General features: G+C 44.0%; 1 long non-coding RNA gene across 2 annotated transcripts; it reads left to right on the top strand.

Moving 5' to 3' along the window:
• The first annotated feature begins 3631 nt into the window (after nucleotides 1–3631).
• LOC149121674 (uncharacterized) lies at nucleotides 3632–7851 on the top strand. 2 transcript variants are annotated; one of them, XR_016223039.1, is made up of 3 exons: nucleotides 3632–4386; nucleotides 6141–6217; nucleotides 7192–7851. It is a non-coding gene; the product is annotated as an uncharacterized LOC149121674 (long non-coding RNA). The 2 variants fall into 2 exon arrangements; XR_016223038.1 differs by having other exon boundaries at nucleotides 3642–4472.
• Nucleotides 7852–8149: the final 298 nt, after the last annotated feature.

Here is an 8149-nt window from a genome sequence, read left to right as displayed (position 1 = left end):
AAAAAATAAAAAACAATTACACAGCAATGAAACAGGTTAACAGGCAACATGCAGGGCCAAGCAGGTTGAATGGTCACCCTAGCTATGTAAGGAATTTCATTCGCTTATTTAACAAACATTTATCTAGCCATCTTTTGAGTAGTGTTGAAATAACTAGCAGCCACTTGATTTCCCTCGAAATTGAGAAAGAGATACCGAGCATCAATGCAGGTGGGAGAGCAGATATATTTGGGAGAATCACTATATTTATAAAATTGTACTTATGAAGTTTATATTCCTTAAATAAAAAGTTTCTTTGGGGGAAAGTTTCTTTGGCAGGGAAAGTAGGCCAACTCAAAAAAAGTTTTGGAACAATGGTAGGAATATAAGAGGTAGGGGTGAACTAAATTTAAAAGTCTATTAAAAGAGGCCAGCACTGTGGCACAGCTGGTTGAAGCTCTGGCCTGAAGTGCCAGCATCCTATATGGGCACCGGTTTGAGTCCCCACTGCTCCACTTCCAATCCAACTTTCTGCTACAGCCTGGAAAAGCAGTAGAGGGTGGCCCAAGTCCTTGGGTCCCTGCATCCATGTGAGAGACCTGGAAGAAGCTCCTTCCGGGCTTTGGAATGGCACAGCTCTAGCCATTGTGGCCATCTGGGAAGTGAACCAGCAAAAGAGAGGACCCCCCACCATTTCTCTCCACCCTTTATCTCTCCTCTCTCCTCTCTCTGCCTCTCTGTAACTCTGCCTTTCAAATAAATAATAATTTAAAAAAAATCTATTAAAGAGGGCTGGCACTGTGGTACAGCAGACTGAAGTGCCAACATCCCATTTGGATGCCAATTCCAGTCTCAGCTGCTCCTTTTCTGATCCAGCTCTCTGCTATGGCCTGGGAAAGCAGTAGAAGATGGTCCAAGTTCTTGGGCCCCTGCACCCACGTGGGAGACCCAGAAGAAGCTCCTGGCTGCTGATTTCAGACCAGCTCAGTTCCTGACTTAAGATCTGCTCAACTCCAGCCATTGCAGCCATTTGAGGAATGAATCAGCAGATGGGAGACAACTCTCTCTATATAACTGTCTTTCAAATAAATAAAAATAAATCTTAAAAAAAATCTATTAAAGGTAATTCAGTTGAGATATACTAGGAACTGGTCCAAGGTACCAGGGCGGTGGGAATGGAGAAGAGGCGACACATTACAGTGATATTTAAAAGATAGAATCAATAGGATTTCAGCACTTTACTGTGGTAGATGAAGGCAGCATAAAACTCCTATGTAAATCCTAAACAGGATTTTATTATTTACAGGACAAGGTGTTCTTGGTACATTAATGCTTATCGTTAGTAAAAGTCTTCCTCAGATTAATGTATACAGTTCCCACAAATCCCGGGCACAGTCTCAAGGGTAGACACTATAGTTATCCCCTATGTCAATGATCAAGCAAAACAATTTTAATGGCTACATGTGAAATGGTCCTCACTATGGTGCCATTATTTGTAAACTAGAAGAAATAATCACTGTCTATAAGAACACTCAAAATTGTAAAAATAAATTAAAAATCCCATACAATTATATAATAGAAGATTGAACATGGAATATTTCACTAATTCATAGTTCATGTGTCCACTAGTCTCAGCTATCCAAACACCAAGGAGGAAATAAGTAAAAAAGTGTCCCAGAATAGCCAAAATAAACACTATGAAGTCCATGTAATGGTTCATAACTCTGGCTCAGCATCATGACTCTCAAATAAACTCACTGTATCTTGACTACTCTGGAGACAGTGGATGTGCACAGAGAGAAAATGGTAGTGAATGTGTGCAACGAATAAGTGAAAAGGGCTCCAACAGTATTGCTTTGGAATTCTGTGGTCCCTAACTGAATGTAAAATCAGGCAGTCACGTTGGTTTCTGGGAGAATGCCATGCTCCTGGCTATCATGGGACCATAAGAACTGAGCACAGCAATCATGGTATTCAAGGCCAGCATCCATGATGCACTGACTGATAATGGAGCACAGTAGCTTGGCTTGAAGAGCACAACAAAGACTTTTGACAGAACTTTGCTAGTGAGTGGTATCTTTACAAGACCATATGAAAACCCAGAATTAACAGGACCAATGAATTAATGATGATATAAACTCTTTTCTACTGCAGGCTGATATAGATGGTAGGCTTGGGAACAGCTGCATTGCTGCAGATGAATAATAGGGAAGCCCAGGGAGTCCGATTCTCACTAGAAACACAACCACCAGGAGATGGCAGTTTCTGAATTGGTTTAGAAGCATAGAAGCAGGGCGGTGCTGTGGTGCAGCGGGTTAATGTCCTGGCCTGAAGCGCTGGCATCCCATATGGGCCCTGGTCTGAGACCTGGCTGCTCCCCTTCCAATCCAGTGCCCTGCTATGGCCTGGGAAAGCAAAAGATAGCCCAAGTTCTTGAGCCCCTGCACCCACATGGGAGACCCAGAAGAAGCTCCTAGCTTTGGATCCACGCAGCTCTGGCAATTGCAGCCATCTGGGGAGTGAATCAGCAGATGGAAGACCTCTCTCTCTGTCTCTACCTCTCTCTGTAACTCTGTCTTTCAAATAAATAAAATAAATCTTAAAAAAAAGAAAGAAACCACCATAAGACAAATGAGATTTCTTAAACCAGTGCTATATTTTTATTGGTCTTTCTCCTAGATTTTTAAACCATATTCCATTTCCACTTCAGTTTTCTCTTTGTAAAATAATATTATTGTCTCCAGCATTAATTTAAGGATGAAATGAGACAATGTAATGCATGTAGTCACTCAGGAATGTTAGTTCTCTAACCACTTCCCCAGTTTATGTTTCTGTACTTGGTGAATTAAAGGACGGTGTAAATTCATGTCAAAAGATCTAAAACATCAATAAAACACCAATGAAATGTTATTCTGAAATATGGATGCTAATCTATGCCCTCTGTGCCCCCTCTAAAAACTATAGTATATTTGTACTCATTTATGATTTGGTTGTTATAGGCAAAGACCCAGAGAAGCCTTCCAGGAACAAACCAGCAGGTAAGCTTTTTGTGGAAGAAGGCAGAGTTTATGAAGGAGCCAGGATTTGGGATTTAATGAGCAGCAGTGGGCGTCACTTAATATTTTGGCTCCAGAAAGGAAGAGCACCAATCAATCCTTGAGAATTTGGGGGGCTAGGTGGGGGAAGGGCAGAAGGAATGTAAACAGAAGAAAAAGCTCTCTGGTTTCCATTGTGTTTCCACCTGCCAGAGACTTGCAAGCCCTCAGGGAAGGCCAGCAGGTCTGTTCTCTAGGACTGTCCTGGACTTGGACTCCATTTCCCAGAGTCCCTGAGTGCCCCCAAGGTATTCCGTGTTCTGAGCACCTGAGTACCGTGACCACGGGAGTGTGCACCCCTGTGGCGCCGAGTCCCAGGATTGTGGAGGTTCATTCACCCATCAGAGGCAGTGCTGCTGCCCATCCCGCACGCTCTGAGTCCTTTGCTCTGTATCTGCAATCCCAGGCAGTTTGAGAGCGCACACCCGGGCCGGCTTCCGTTGCTGATGCTGCTTCTGCTGTCATCTCCACCCTGCGCCACACTCCCCGCGTTGCTCCCTGCAGGTTCTGTCGAGAGACAGCTGTGCTTCGAGGGAATTTCCATGCAAGTACAAATACCGGGAGTGGGGGCAGAGGGAGGGGCGTGGACGCGTGCGTATGGGAGAGGGGTGGGTGCGAGGGCATCTGGCGGCTCAGGGACCTGACTCGCTTTCTGAAAGCGCATCCCAGTGATCCAGGCCTACCCTCTGGGCTGCCCCTCCAGGAAAGGTGCAGGGACTTGAGCCCTGGCTGTGGCCTCTTCAACCGCTGCCTCCCAGCCTGCTGGTGTCCAGCGATATCCCTGCACTACCTTGGCTAAACTTTCTCCGCTGCATTTTATTTAGTGGATGCAAGAGTGAGGGACCCAATGGGAAAACTGCATAAGTAGAGCCAGTGAGAGGACAGCGAGGGAAAGCAGCGGGACCCCTGTTCTCTATATTTTAACAAACCCATTGAGTGGATCCTGAGAATGCCTGCTGGCCTGGCTCTGGGGTGTACCCCGTGGCTGTTCAGATTGGGCTGCGCTGGGCGACCCGCAGTGGGGAGCCCCAGCAGACAGATGGAAGAGGAAGGAAGCTGAGAAAATCTGCCTCACTGCCCCTACACCGCCAGTGCAGTGGGGTCCCTGCTTGGAGAGTGTATGGTGCCTTTGTGGATTGATCTCTCTTTGTTTAGTTAGCAAAGACTTTTTGCAATCTGGAGTTTGAGGTGGTGGAAATGTAACTGATAATTTTTTTGGCTGCTTCTCAAATTCTGACTTCAGTCTTTATTTCTTCTCCTTTTAGCAGGGATGTTAACTGTTGACTTGCTGTTGATCCCTTTGCAGAGTGAGGTAAGAACTGAAGTGAATGCACGTCTACTGCTTGGGTCAATAATTGGAGATATTTCCATGAAGTGCTAAACTACAGAAATATGCAGGTAGAAAGTTACACTTTCCCTTTGCCAGATTCTTTACAGTCACCCCAGTGCTCCACCCAGCTACTTCTCTTACAGTCTATGTTGTTTTAATTAAGAGGGCAGGTTAGTTTTCTCATTTTGAGTTCTGTGTTTAAGCCCATGGCATCTTTGACATGGACAACATAATGACTATAGATTTTCATAACAACTGGGGCTGCTGAAGTTGTTAATGTGAGGATGGAGGTAAGCAAAGGGAAAAGAAATAAGTTCCTCCCTTGCCCCACAGAGATGCTCAGGCAGTGCAGAAAGAGATGTGGCCTTGAAAACTATTGTTGACTTGTTTTCTGTGTAATGAAGTTTTCAAATGAATAAGCAGGTTTGATTGATTCACATGTTCTATTGGTGTCTGGTGCTGTCACCAGATGACTAATTTATAAAACTCACTGAACATAAATGAGATCAGCTAGGAAGTAATAGTGAATCCTAGGCAGAGCAGGCTGTTAAGGTTGCATCATTCCTCCTCCTAACCACATTGTGTTATTTATTTATTTATTTATTCATTCTTTTTTCAAGCATGCTTCCTATCATACTGCTTGTTGATGGTTAAGCAGTTACATATTCTACTGTGAAACCTTTAAAACAACTGTAAACCCACTTTCTGAGCAACCGTTCTTTTGACATGGAAAGAGCCAAGAACAGGATTCCTAGATTTGGCAGGCTACCTGGCTGTCAGTAACAGATCATTACCTGCATTGCTGTAAGTTGACAGGAAGTTACTTAAAAATTGAAGAGAAAATTTTGTTAACACGAGATACATAAACTGATAATTTAGCAATGATATCTAAGGAAAGATGCCAAATGAGTAAGCATTTTGATGGTGTCAATTTATCTTCCCCTTTATAACAATCATTGATTTCTGCTACAAGAAAAGAGAAGAAAATCCTCTTTGAACTGCCTTAAGCCAGGAGAATTCATCTATATTTTAACTGAGGTTTCTCATTGGGAGGAAGAAAAAAAATTGTATTTTTTAAGGAGGGGTTAAATTTTTTTTCTGGTATGGCATTCAATGTAAAGATTATAATTGGTAGCAGGTGATGCTTTTTGGTGATGCATTTCATTTAGTTTCTATTTAATGCATATTTTAAGTTAATAGTTCTAGTATTCTTCTTAAGTTATTCTGGCTCTTGAAAATACCTTTTCTTCCATCTATCACTCAATATACATGTATTTTACTTATCTGAAAAGCAGATGGACAGAGAGAGAGAGAGAGAGATCTTCCAGCTGCTGGTTCATTTACCAGATGGCGGCCAGGGATTGGGCAGGCCAAAGTCAGGAGCCCAGAACTCCATTTGGTCACTTGGAAACAGGGACCCAAACATATAGGCCATCTGCTGCTGCTTTCCCAGGTGCATAAGCAGGGAACTGGATCAGAAGTCAGGTCTTCAATTGCTGTTCTTTTGGGATGCTGGCATCACAGGTAAAGGCATAACTCATTGTGTCAAAACGCCAACCCCTCAATATGCATTTTGAAGTGGAATCAATGGCTATGAAAATTTGCAATAGAAAGAGAAAGAAGCCTCTTCTAATTCCAGTTGGTTTCAGGGGCCTTGATTGGATATCAACTATAACTAGGCAAATGAGCATAGCGAAAATAATCAGAAATATTTTTAACATTTTTCTGTAAATCAGGAGTGGGGAGCATCCAGCCCATGGGCCATAGATGACTCAAGAAGTCGTTTGTTCTGTCCCTGTCAAGGCAACCACAGGTGGGACTTGATAATCAATAAATGCATAGCAGGCTAATTTTTAAGTTGATATTTATGTATTGCATGTGAATGATGTTATAAATATCCAAATGGCCCTTGGCAGAAAAAAAGGTTCCCACTCTTGCAAAATGTTAGTGACAAACCGAAGGCAGTATACAAGTCTATTTATGAGTGAGTTAGTAATTACAATTACCGATCTTCTAGAAGGCAGTCACTTCTAGAGAACACCTGCCAAAAACACCCATTATGTTTATAAATATTGTCAGAGATTGTTCCTGGCTTGGAGATTGCCTGCCTAGCCCATGCAGCAGGTTAAGAGGGTGTGGCACACTATGCCTCCCAGGAAGGACCCTATGAAGTGACTGCTGGCAGGCCACAGGAGCCCCAGGCATATTTCCCCCACCCCCTGGCCTGTTGAAGGGCCTTGTAATTGCCAATCAGGTAAACAGCTCCCACGTGTGGCCCAGGCCCATAAGGACCACCTGGGAGGCCATGTAGGCTACATGACCTTCAAGCTGATTGGAGAAGCATAGCAGCATCAATATCGGCTTCATCCTATAGAATTAGTGTTGTCCTGAATTAGCTACACCCCCTCTGCCTGCCCTTTAAAAGCTTGAGATTGATTATTAATAAATGGACATGTTCACTGAAGCTTGTCTCCAGTGCTTCTTGTCGAAGAACACTGTCGCCCCACCATCCCAACAGCGTGGGCCTCGCAGGACGAGTCCACAAGAGATGCCAGACATTTTGTGGAAAAGGCTTTATTTTCAGAAAGAGAAATAGGAATCCTGTTTGATGAGAGAGGCGAGAGAGGCATACGCATCAAAAATAATGTTACTGCTGTTGGCTTACATGGAACCTGTTTCTGAAAACAATCTTAGATGAGACAGTGTGACAAGGGACTCAAAGTTCAATAGGTTATTTTGCTTGTTTTTTTTTTTAAACAAGGCCTTTTTTTTTTTTTCTTTTGACAGGCAGAGTTAGACAGTGAGAGAAAGGTCTTCCTTTTCCATTGGTTCACCCCCCAGATGGCCGCTACGGCTGGCGTGCTGCACCGATCCGAAGCCAGGAGCTAGGTGCTTCCTCGTGGTCTCCCATGTGGGTGCAGGACCCAAGCACTTGGGCCATCCTCCACTGCCTTCCCAGGCCACAGCAGAGAGCTGGAGTAGAAGAGGAGCAACCGGGACAGAACCGGCACCCCAGCAGGGACTAGAACCCGGGGTGCCAGTGCCACAGGTAGAGGACTAGCCTAGTGAGCTGTGGCGCTGGCTAAGGCCTGTTTTTCATAAAATTAAAATGTTAGTTTGTAACTGGCCCATTTCTAGCTTCTGTACCTCTGCTTGCTTGATAATGGTTGCCAAGGCCACTAGACTGTGGTTTCTCCTGTCTACTCCCGGCTGCAGACACAGGATAGCACAGGTGGCCTCAGGGTTACAAAAAACCTGGCTAATTAGCTAACTGCTTCTTGCTTCTGTATGCCTGCTTTCTGCTTGCACAAGCTCACATGCATAATCAAATGTCTGATAAAAAGTAGGTTCTGGCTTTAAAAATCCCCACCACTGCAACTCAGGGCTGTCTTCTCCAGACTTGCTCTGTGAGAGGACAGTCACTAGCTGGCTAATAAAGACTCCTAATTTGACTTCAAAAGTCTCTCTGTTTTTAATCTGTGTGCCCCACAACAACAGATGTCTGTGCCAAGGTGTATGAGGCATGCATATTTACAGTTTGTTCCAACTCACATGTATTGATGCTCCTTGTCTAGTTGTGCTTGATGTGGGGATTTCTCAGTGTATGATCCTTGTTTGGGGGATGAAGGCAGGATGCATATGAAGGGGAATACAAGAGCAGGAAATGGGTCTCTGAATATCAGGCCCACCATGCGTGGTGCTTCTTTAAAATATAGACACCCCTACCTATTCTACTGGCTGACTT

Source organism: Oryctolagus cuniculus, chromosome 16, assembly GCF_051225735.1.
Source record: "Oryctolagus cuniculus isolate XC-2025 breed Fujian yellow rabbit chromosome 16, ASM5122573v1, whole genome shotgun sequence".
Classification (NCBI taxonomy): Eukaryota; Metazoa; Chordata; class Mammalia; order Lagomorpha; family Leporidae; genus Oryctolagus; species Oryctolagus cuniculus.
Note: the sequence above shows the minus strand (reverse complement) of the source record. Positions and strands in the feature narration are given on the sequence as shown.